This window comes from Triturus cristatus, chromosome 2_2 (assembly GCF_964204655.1).
Source record: "Triturus cristatus chromosome 2_2, aTriCri1.1, whole genome shotgun sequence".
NCBI lineage: Eukaryota > Metazoa > Chordata > Amphibia > Caudata > Salamandridae > Triturus > Triturus cristatus.
Window position 1 is genome coordinate 308,821,846 of NC_140582.1, and position 12,191 is coordinate 308,834,036.

Sequence of the window (12,191 nt, forward strand, 5' to 3'; positions counted from 1 at the left end):
AACACTGACAGGGGAGCCTGGAGGTGCTGTAGGGGTTCCTGGACCCCAGTTAAAAGCCCCATTTTCTTTGTCCGTAACTTTTACTCTCCGGTGCCGACGCTCTGTTGGATCACGCCCCCCTCCTCTAAGAGGGTATTTAAACATGACTATCTTGCATCTGCGCGCAAGGCTAGCCCATCTGCGCCTGGACCGGGCCCAGGGTCAGAACCCCTGTTCCTTTCGCCATCGGCCATGAAAATCGAATTAGGTACTCAGATAAGGAGTTATGCTTGCTTTGTCCACCACGCCATCCTCATTGCATGCATCTAGATTTAAAGTCGCCGGTGGATCCTGTGTCAGCAATATGCCTAAACTGCAATAGCAATATTTTTAATCCAGCCCTTCAGCCGAATGCCAATGTTTGTGCCGCTAGACATATTAAAGATAAGGTGAAAGATCTACTTCTTGCACTAATTAATGCCCACTCCCTTCCCAAACACAAATTTGAAATTGTGGAATCAATTGATATAGAATATCTTGATGGATTATTCATTACTGAAACCTGGGGCAATCAATCATGTAACCCTGATTTCTTGAAAGCTGTTCCTAAGGGCTATTTCCACTTTAGGTGGGTTAGACCGCTAAGAAAAGGTGGTGGGTTAGCCATAATCTTTCCCAGTGAATTAACAGCGACCTGCCAAGCGGTCACCAACGATTGCGAGGCATTTTTATTTGATTTAACCTGCTTAATTTAGACAGTATTTACTGGAAAACTTCTATATCGCCCAGCAGGGTCAAACAAAAACAAATTTTTACAAAATTTCTAACTATCAGCTGAAATCAGTTTGCAATCCGAGATTTTAATTCCCGCCTGGAAGCAGTAGAAGATAAAGATACAGCCGCTCTCCTTGATATTGCGAAGTCCTTAGGACTATAAAGGAAACTATGCACTCAGCAGGTCATATTCTAGACGGTCTTTTTACTACTAACTCTTTCATAAAAAATCAAAAAGTATCTCCGTTGGTATGGTCTGATCGCTATGTAGTTATTTTTAACATTGAAAGCCCATGCAGACATTACATATCAACTACATTTTCTGATACTATCATAAATAGGGCCTGGAACAAACGCAATACAGAATTACTAGATCATGCATTAAGACACAACCAATCCTTAATGCCTTTGATGCAGAACTAGCATCCAACTGTTACTCAGACTGGCTGTCTGATACCTTGCAAGAGCTTGCCTCCATTAAAAGCACATATTCCAATAGAAAGAAACTGTCATACCCCTGAATTATAGAAGCCCTGAGACTGGAAAAGTATTCCTGTAGAGGGTTTGAAAGGAGCTGGAGGAGACCATTTAATACAGAAGAAAAACTGGCCTATAAGCTTGCACTAACTAGATATAAATACCTTATTATCAAGGAAAAAAGCAAGTACTATACCTCATTGATAGAGAAAGCTTCCACTTCAAACAAAGAATTATTCCAGGTGGTCACCAAACTCGCATCGACCACCAATAGAAATTACTCTGATCATAGTCAACAGTTCTGCAACACCTTAGCCTGCACTTTCAAAGCGAAGGTTAATGAGATTTTTATAATATTTGATAAGCTAATAATCACCCTAAGAGTGATCCGACAACTCAGCTATCACAAGACTATGTGCCATTGCTGGAATTTACACCTACCACACCAGGCCAAGTAACAACATTACCTATGCAAAGCAAATCAGGTCCTCCGTATGATCCTTGTCCTCCTAAAATACTTAAATTAACACCGGAAATTATCGCAACAAAATTGTCCAATATTTGTAACATCATGTTTTCTACAGGCATATTTCCGTCTGTTTGGATACAAGCCTCCATTCTTTCTCTCATAAGAAAACCAAATCAGACCTGCATGGACCCTAACAACTATCATCCAATATTACACCTTCAACTTCCTTCCAAAATCATTGAAAAAATTATGAACATAGAATTATCCAAATACATTCAGGATAATCAAATTCTAGACTCAACACAGTTCAGTTTCAGACCAGGGCATAGCGCTGAAACTGCCCTGGTCAAAGCAACAGAAGAGATAAGGATGACCCTGGACAGAGGGGAATCTGCAGCCCTTATTCTGTTGGATTTATCAGCTGCTTTTGATACAGTGGACCATAAAATCTTGATTCACCGTCCAGCAGAAATAGGGATTAAGCAACACCATATACTCCACTTTATGGGTGCCACAGGGATTGTCATTGAGCTCAACCCTTTTTAATATCTACGTGGCTAAGTTGGCCTCATTTATTAAAATGTTTAATTTAGAGACAACTCTTTATGCTGATGACACTCAATTGGTAGTCACTGCCCTTAATAACAACTCCTCAGTTCCACAAAGATGCCGAGATTGTGTGGAAGTAGTTGGATGAGCAGACACTGTTTGAAGCTCAATTCTGGAAAAACAGAGGTGATTGTTTTTGGGAATCTTTCCCAGCCTGGTCCCCTAACTGGTGGCCAGAATGACTGAGTCAACCTCCAACTCCTATCCTTAAAGCCAAAAACTTGGGAGTCATCATCGATGAGAAACTCAATATGGGTGCCCAGGTGTCCTCTGTGATTTCATCAGCCTACTACATCCTCAGAATGATCAGAAAAATACTGACATACATCCCCAATAACTTTAGGAAAAATGTTATTACGGCATTAGTCCTTTCAAAACTAGACTACTGTAATAGTCTTTATTTGAATGTGCAATAAAAGTACGCAAGTACGCTGCAACTGGTGCAGAAAGCTGCTGCCAGAATGATCTTGAATCTGCCTAAATGTCGTCCTGTCTCTCAGGGACTTCAAAAGTTACATTGGTTTCCAATTCGTAGCCGTGCTAAATTTAAAGCCCTATGCCTTGTGCATAGAGGACTTATAAGACAGGTCCATGCACTCAAATGGTACATCCCTAATAGATCCTTACGATCCACAAATTGTAAGATTTTAGCAATTCCCAAAACTAAAACGGCAAACTGGGGAGGAAGTTGCATCACATACTGCACATCAAAATTATGGAATGGCCTCCCAGCACATATCAGAGCCACCCCTTCCTTGTTGGAATTTAGGAAGGAGATTAAGACCTGGCTGCTTAAAAATTAAATGTGTCAATCTAGCATGCTAAGCTTTTAGCCAGCGCCAAGACACCCAAGCGTAATCGCGTGCTTTACAAATTTCTTTAACATAACATAACATCCTGGGTACAAGGGAAGGCTAGTAGCAGAATAAATGCAATTTTCCACATATATTTCACATTGCTGAAATTAACAAAAGTATTTCCGTAGGAAGCCATTATAATGTCCTTCATTAGAATGCATCATAGTTTGTTAATCTGGTTCCCCAGACACATAAGCAAGTTACCATGCAGTTGTTTACATGCTCAGAAACTGGCATTTCCGCTCCTGGTATTTCTTGAACCATGTCTTCACTTCAGACACCACACCTATTGAAGCTCTGCTGGATGGTGTTTGTCTAAAGCTCAACGGAGTTACTATGCTCAGTATAGCTACTGATTTTATTTTTTAATGAGAACACCAAAGTTTTGCTTGAGCATGTCCTGCAGATTTTTTTCTGGAGGTGAAGAAAACACTGAAATTTCTTGTCCACTTCCCAGATGCGTGGCCAACTTGTACTGCATTTTAATAATTTTGAGTTTATCACATTTTCAAGACCTTGGTGAGCCTTTATGGAATATTTGTTATCTTAAAGCTGTGAAAGTAATTTTAACAGAAGACATTGGGATCTATGATATCTCGCAACCGTACTAATGTTGGCTGTGACAAGGCTTGAAGTCCATTTCAAAAACCTAATTCAAGTTCATTGTAGATGAATTTTTTTTTGTCTGAGATCTTTGCTGTGAGTTCATTCGCTGTGCGATTTGTATTTCATGATTTGCCATGAACATTGAATTGTGTTTTCACTTTATTAACCATCAAATCAAAACTTTTAACTCACTGACAATTGCTTTAAAATTCAGAAGTTGTAATGTCCTTAGGGCAAAACCTTTCTTTGCTAAACCATTCCTAAACAGCTAATACTTTGATTGCTCTGTAGGAGTGTGCTTTAATGTTAAATTTGGATTATGTTAGCTGTATTCTTCAAGATCTAAAAAAAATATCCACACTCTTTTATGCCAGTTCTCAAGTTCTAGCAAATCTTCACAGACTTAGGCGTGATGCTAAGAGTACTGACCAACTTAAAAGATATATCTGTTCTAGAAAAGTGAGAGGTAGTCAAAATCACTCACTGGTGTGCTGCTGTTTAGATCACACAGAACAGATAATAACTACTGGAATGTGAAAGGGCCCTGTGAAAGGACCGTAGTTCTAAGATTTGTGGAGGGACTTGAAGCTCTGTCTTTGAATTAACCACATTTATTGCAAGTAGCAAAAAGGACCTCAGTTTGAAGACACAACCAGTTATTGTGCCTCTAACAGTGGATTTCAAGCAAGGACTGGTGCAAATTGTTTGACATGATGTTGGGATCCTTGAGTGACGTTGCAGTCTTTGTTCATCTTTACTGGAATCCAGAAGTCAACATCACTTAAATGTGAGGATGAACAAAGATACGGAAGTCAACAGACTTAAGGGCATATTATCAAGGACGGCCTTAAAATTATCGCCGGTTTAGCAGTGATATTGGGCTTGATAATATGCCCTGGAGAGTTCCACTAGAAGCCCATGTTCACACCAGAACATGGACTTCTATTGGAATTCACAAGGGCATATTATCAAGCCCATTTTCACTGCATTGGCGGCAATTTTCTGCCGCTAAACCGGCGATAATGTTTAATGCCTTGATAATATGCCCCTTAGATAGGCATTGATCATGAGAGGTAAAAGCAAGAAGCTCTCTGAAATGACGGCACCCTTTATTGAGTGCTTTATAAGATAATTCTTTTAAATGACGCAATAAACTTGGGTTGTAGAAAGTGTGTGGTGTGGCATGTGCCCCTTTAAGTGTGGTAATTACTCTATTGAGATGTTGGGAACCTTGAAAATCCTATGTCATTGTACAATGAGAGAGGCTGGTGAGTTTAGAAGAGAATAATTTGGGGTGCCAGCATGATCATTAAAAGTGGGGTAGGGGTGATGTTTGTGATTTAGGATTTTAGTTCTGATTCACTTGGCCATGCCCAACTTGAGGTGGAAGTTAGCTTTCTTTAGCGGAGAAAATTTGTTTACAGCAATTGTGTTGAGGCTGCATGAATCATTCCAGCAAGTTGGTAACTGGCTGCAAGCAAAAGAGAAACAGTTGGGATTTTAGTCAGACATGAGTGGATGTTACAGGAGAAGAGATGACCTCTAGAATACATAAAAGCTTAAGGAAGCATTTTTTTCAATTACAGTTTGATACTATATGATAGAACATATGCATGTTTTGTGTCTAGTCTAGATTCCTACAATAGCTTAATAAAAGTGGTTAGAAAAGCAAAAGAACCTTGCGATGTGTTCAAGTTCTCCACTGCAATACAAACATTAGTGGATAGGTTCAATACAAGGAATCACTATAATGGCCAGGGTATGGTGATGTCAACAAATAGTGTTACTATATTTTACATATATAGAAGTATTATATGGTGAATTACACCTCAACCATGAATCTAGGTCAAATTTAAAAGTCTTTTGTGTTCATTTCTTTCAAATGCTGAAATTTGTGACTGCTGCAAGGTACATGGATGTACAAAATGGTCTTGCTAGTGAGAATACACACAACATGTGCTGGTACAGTATTTGTGAACCGAATTCTATACTCTGCTACTCTTCACTTCCTAGAAGCTAATGTGTTAGAATGAAGGTAAAAACAATCTTATCTATAAATATAACATTGAAACAACAACCAGCCAAAAATCTAGCCAATAAGCAATAGAGAGCATTGGGCTTTACAGCTTTAAACAGAGAATAATAGGGGAAAATGTACATACATAGGGAAGTTCTATAATGCTAAATGTGGTCACAATTTGTGGACCGAATGGTATCTAATCCACTGGTATTTTGTGAACTAACCTATGTACTAATCATTGAGTGTACCGTTTTTAAGCAGCAGGGGCTGAAGTAATGAGTATAACAGCACAGAAAAATGCCCCTTGAGCAGTAGTCAATAGTATGTATGTGCTAATGTGTTCGTGGAATCAAAAAGTCAAATGATCCTAAAAGAACATAAACACAAAAGTAAAGGAATGTGGATGAATGGAAGCAAAATACAAAATACAAATAATTCTATTTATTATACAAAAATAATAAATGTCTAATTCATGGTACAATATTATAAACCTGTCTGAACCCCACCCAAATATTATCAACCCTTATACACAGAACACAAAATAGACCTTGACACAAATAATAAAAGCAAGGCAGCTGTTTCATCAGTAGAACATAAACAACATGTTCCATCAAAATCCTTTCACAAAGATGCCAAGAGAGATAATAAATCATCAAAGGGGTTGATCTGGACATGTGTATATGTCGACGTTTCAGACCAATGTAGGTAGTATATCAGGACCATCATCAGGACTGGGTGAAGGTTTAAATATAATTTGAGTGAAGGGTACTGTTCAAATGTTATGCTATGTACATGTAGGTTGGTTTGGAAAATTCTAAATTACAATGGGTTCAGTTCAACCCAACTCATGAATAATAATGAGGTAGATAGCAAATTGCAACCCTACAATTCCCTGCCTTCACAGGGGTGGTGACCTGCTGGGGTCAACAGCCTACCATGTCTCTGATTGCTATTAAATTAAGCAATCTTTTTTAAAAAAACATTCAGCTCATTTTCCTTAAGGGAAAAGTGGATGCGTTTGTAAAACATTACATTTTTTTAAAATTTAAAATAAATAAATAATTAAGTGGTTTATGGGACCACTGCCTACTCTTAAAAAAAATGTTGTCATCATTCTTAAAGAGGACCCCTTCCCGTTTGCGAATGGGTTGCCACTACCTTAATGTGGTCTGTAAAATATTAATGTTTTGTGACCGAGTTTCACCCCCACCCCTTGCAAATAGTGATTCGGTATGTACTCACAAACCCAAATTGTGATTAATGAATGTATTGCCGAACCATCATTTGGGTTTTGTGCATACCAAAAGGCCAATTTACTGTCACAATGGTTTCAATTTTGTGAAATGAAGGTAATGCGACCACAATATCCTATCACACAGTTGGCCCTTAGTCTATTAATATTAACACAACTATTACAGCAGTGCTTCAAGATACAGGAGACAGTGTTCTAGGTGCCTAAAGATAGACAAATGTGACAGACAGTAAGTCAGGCTATTAATAGTGGTTCCAAAGGCCAGGAAACCAATGAGAGTCCAAGAAACCCCAAAAGCTCGACCACCCCATGCTGAAATATGTTTCTGTTAGAGATGTGAATATTTGTACTTGGTACACCTGAGATAGTCCTCAAAGGAATGGCACAGGCAAAGTACATCTGGCCATTTGTGTGGTATCCTAGCTCTCCAAACACATATGGGCCCCTGCAATATTGTTTGCTGACTATCTTAAAATTAGAGGGTGTATTAAGAGACACATTATCTCAGTTTCTGAGTGGAGAAATTGAATGGAACAAATATTAATGCCAACTGGGGAATGTAGTCTAAATATAGGTCTATTTTGCTAGATAATCAGGACAATGGACAAAATGTCATAGAACGACAACCAACAATTATGAATCTGTCAATGTTTAATCCCTTCAAGCAAGCTAAACCAGATGTCAGAAAGTCAGGAAACAGAAAGGCAGTGGGCCTTCTTGAAGGCAATTATGGTGCCTCACTCTAAGAAAGAACCAGGCATAGGGAATAATTATACAAGAAGGATTTGGGACTATGAAGTGATTTATGTCAAGGGTCATGTCACATCGTGTGGTTCTGTAAATCAAGTCATATAAAACCAATGAAAATGAGCTGTAGCTCTCACAGTACAGGGATTGTTCACTGCAACTTCTAGTAAAAAGCCTTAGTGGTGAATAGATCTCTAATTGCAGCTTTACTGAGCCCATGATTACGAGTTGAAGGTTACTGTGTGGTAATTTTGCCCCATTAATAACCAGTTACTAGTTGAACCTTCTAGAATAGGGAATCACTGAGCGAGTGTGATTTTTGCAGTCATGAAATCACACAAAATTCCAAATTCAATTAGGTTTAATGCATACATTTACCACCTGCACTGAACTCTGTATGCCATATAATCAGGGACTAGGTATGTGAAAATCCAGGTGATTGTTACAATAAGATCTTCTGAAGAGCAGGATAACTAAGCAAAAGCTTTCTGTGACGTTAGTCAAATAATTACTTCTGGCCACGGTGCAGCAAATCATGTACCCCTTTTTATGTCTTTTTTACAGCCAGTCAGAAGATAGAGGATATATTTGCAATGAAGATGTTGTTTAACTATCGGCCTGCTATACCATCTGACTCTGCTCTTTTGTAATATAAATGGTATCCTCCAAATTGCATTATCAGTATATTGTGACAGGCAGCGGGCCTAGACTTCTTACTGCATGCACGGTTTGCCCCACACCACTAAAAATGAAACCCAGAAGTTTGTAAACTTACCACCATGCTGTCTAAGGTGGGCGAGAGCAAGAAGTGGATGAAAAATAGGACTATTTCTCCGCATAAGCAGTGTGCGGGGTTGGCAATAGAAGCGTTGTTTGTGATCGCACCACCTTTTAAATCGGTATCCCTTTTTATGTGTTTCATCAGTTTAATTGTAGTTTTAATATTATCAAGGTATATTATGTGATGTATGTTTTTAATTTTTCTAGCACTTTCATGGTCTCATGTAGACTGAGTAAAGTAATTCTTGACTTTACTGGACTATTTCTCTGGATTTGGAGTTAGATGTTGGTTTACCACTCCTGTGAAAAAGGGCATTTCAATGGTCAAGGTACTTATTGAAAATGGCTTTCCTTACCAAAACAGAAGAAACTAATAGTTTTATGACCATATTTAAACTAGTTATGTGTAATATACAAAAAGCTTAAGGTCAATTTCCAGTATGTATTTATTTTGGTTTAGCATGTTCAATTACCATGCAAGATGGCATAGTAAATATAACACTTACTGCTGACAGCTACTGCAAACTGCAATTCACATTAATTTCCTCCACTGCCAACTCAATGTGCCATCTTTTTATGTGCAGTCAAATTGGGTAATGCAGTTACATTTCTTGGAAATGGTAGAAGTGCAGTGTGTTATGCTATATAAAAACAATAGTTATATTAATGTTTCTCCGAATCTACGTAGTGCTTCTGGCTGCACTTATGACGCTTCCAAGTGATGTAAACAGGTGTTACTAATATCCAATTTAATTAAACTCAGTTGATGAGCTTCAGAAAGTTCTGAGGTAGCATTGCCGGGATTTCAACTTGTGACCTACACATAACCTGATTTGTGATTGGCATACTTTCAGATCACTGAGCCATCCTTCCACCTATCGTGTCAGCTCAACACAACAACCATTGCCAGCAATCATGAAGGACCACAGGACAAAAGGCAGATTTTGCTGGTTTTTCTTAATTGAGTACATGTTTCAGTGGGGGACGTAATGCAATTTTGAGTGAAACTGCATCAGTTGAAAAGAAACTGTCCATGGTTATTTGTCAATGGGGAACCACTAAGAAGGAGACTTTGTGAAGATGCTTGGACTTGAAAAGGTTAATTTATTATTGCTACCCGCTTCTTAAATCCTACTTTGGCCCAGCAACAGAACTCCCCACACTGTAGTGCCATCACTATTGTGTAGGATTTTGAATTATCCCCATACGTGCTATTGCTATTTACTGAGTTCTGTTTCTTAGCTATGCTTGCACTATATACATACCTAAGCATGCATACATATGTGTATAAAGTTTTTTGGGGGTGGAAAGTGTGAAGATGTACACCTGTGAAAATGCAATCAGCAACCTTCTAAACTGGTTGAAGCTAATTTTACAGAGAGGTCTACATACGGCTTCATCAAATTGCTTAATTTATCTTAAGTCATCGTGAAAGAAAACTAGGAATGGAAACATTCTTAGATTTTTTTTTTAAAGGAGACATATTCACAACTCATTTGGTTTACGGTTTCAGAGAGAGAACTTGATCAAATTATCAAGTTGTTCCTGTAGCCCTAGCAAGGCATTGTTTGTATTGAGTTTTGAGCATGATAGTTTTTATTGGTGAGTTTGAGGTAATGGTGAGAAGCTATTGGTGTAATCTGTTCCTCATTGATTATGGCTGGGTATTGAGTGAAGTTAGCTCTCTATCAATACTGGAGATTTCATATGCTAATTTTGACCACATTTCTATAATTAACTAGCTGTTTTGGGATGAGTGAAATCTGTTTTTATGACTGACCACTTTTGGCACATGCTAGTATGTTTTTGGTAATGCAATTTGGTCTTCAACATCAACTAAGTTGACTGAATGAATATAACAGAAATAATGGTTTATCAGCGAATCTTACAACAATATAAAATCATTACTTTTGGTGGATTATTTAAACAATGTAAATGGTTGGTTGTGAGTCTCAACAATTGAGCTAGTTAAATATTACCCCTATCTTGGTGTAACTATCGATAAACAATTAAATTGGCAAGAGCATGGCACGAAACGAAACAGTTGTAGTGGCATCACAAACGCCCTTTTGCGATTCTCTAGACTATGGAGGCAGGCTATCATACCAACTATTACCACTGCCTATTCTAATTTGAATCCTATTCTTCTCTATGGTTCTCCTATTCTTAGATTTAAAACTGTTCAACGTTGTGGTACATCATTCATTAAGAACATTTGTCATCTGCTGAACCTGAGAACATCAACTCTGCACTGCTAAATAAGGCATGCATTTAAATTAACATCTTTATGTTCTCAAGATTATATTGGTTTCCTTAATTGCATTTTTAACTGTGGGACTGCTAAAGGCAGATGTTTAAAAAAATTAATCTTTTGAGAAATTATCTCCAGTAATAGCAGTTCACTGCATTCATTGAAGAAAAGGAAAAATATAGTGACTTACGACCATGCTTTACCTTCACTCATACTTGGTGCCAAATTAATGATATATCGCTAGTAACCTATTGGGAGCAAAATAAAAAATAAGTTATTTTAATGATTTAGCTTATTATCAACATACAAAAAAATTTCATTAATTCAAGATTCCAAGAACTACAATGAGGGTACTGAGAGGTACCCGACAAAAGGTGAGATATTATGCTACCTATGAAAGTAGAAGTGTGCAACTGAGAAGCTCATTATTTGTCTATGTCCCAAACTTTTAGATTAAAGAAAGGAATATCTGCAACCCTTGTTTAGAGCTGCCAACACCAGAACAATATAGAGGCCACCACTTATTATTTTATGGGGTTATCTGATGGCTTAACACCATTCTAATGGCATTTCCTTACTTTTCATTCAACCAACTATCTATGGTGAAATGTGAAATATACAAAAAGTAAAATCAACATATATTAATTTTTTATAATGCTTTATTATTGCATCCATTTGTGTTGTGTTGTTGATTTTATTCTAAATCTATACATTAAAGTGTTGCCTACCGATCTACTACATGCTAGTCTGTCATCCCTTTCTGTGAATGAAAGCTTGTAAATTGGATAACACATGCTGTTCTATGTCATGAGGTTTATGGACTGCTCTTGGACAAAATCAAATAAAACGTTATTATTAAAAACCTTTACAATATTAACAGACATATACTAAGATACATGAATAAGCATAGTGAGAAATATTTGTATAGCATTCGAGAGAAATCTGAAATGGGTGTACTTTGCCATAATCTTAGTTGAAAATAGCTGTCTTAAATACGCCTAAAGTGTCAATAGACAACGTTTTTAAGGGTATATGAGGACATTTTTGTTGCTATAATCAACAAAGTCATTGTTACATTTTCTCATTTTCATAGTCTTTCAGTCTTAAATGAACAATAGATTAAATCTGAAGCACAAGTGTTAGTAAAATGAAAATAATGCAGTGAGTCAAGTAAATGATCATACCCCCTGAGTCTAAATATAACTCTTGCCAGAGCTTGTCTTTCAAAGCATCTGTAGGTGCTACTCGAGCTCTGAATGTTTTTTTTCCTTTTAGTACAGCACAAGCGTTTTGTTGTGTTTTTTCCTATTTTACACACACAAGATTTAAAAGGCAGGAAAAGCTTTTATTGTGCAGGTTATCATTAACTT

General features: G+C 37.5%; 1 protein-coding gene across 1 annotated transcript in view; it reads left to right on the forward strand.

Annotated features, from left to right (window-relative positions):
* Window positions 1-12,191, forward strand: part of MUSK (muscle associated receptor tyrosine kinase) — a 743,472-nt gene that overhangs the window by 163,611 nt on the left and 567,670 nt on the right. The gene's annotated exons all lie outside the window — the stretch shown is intronic.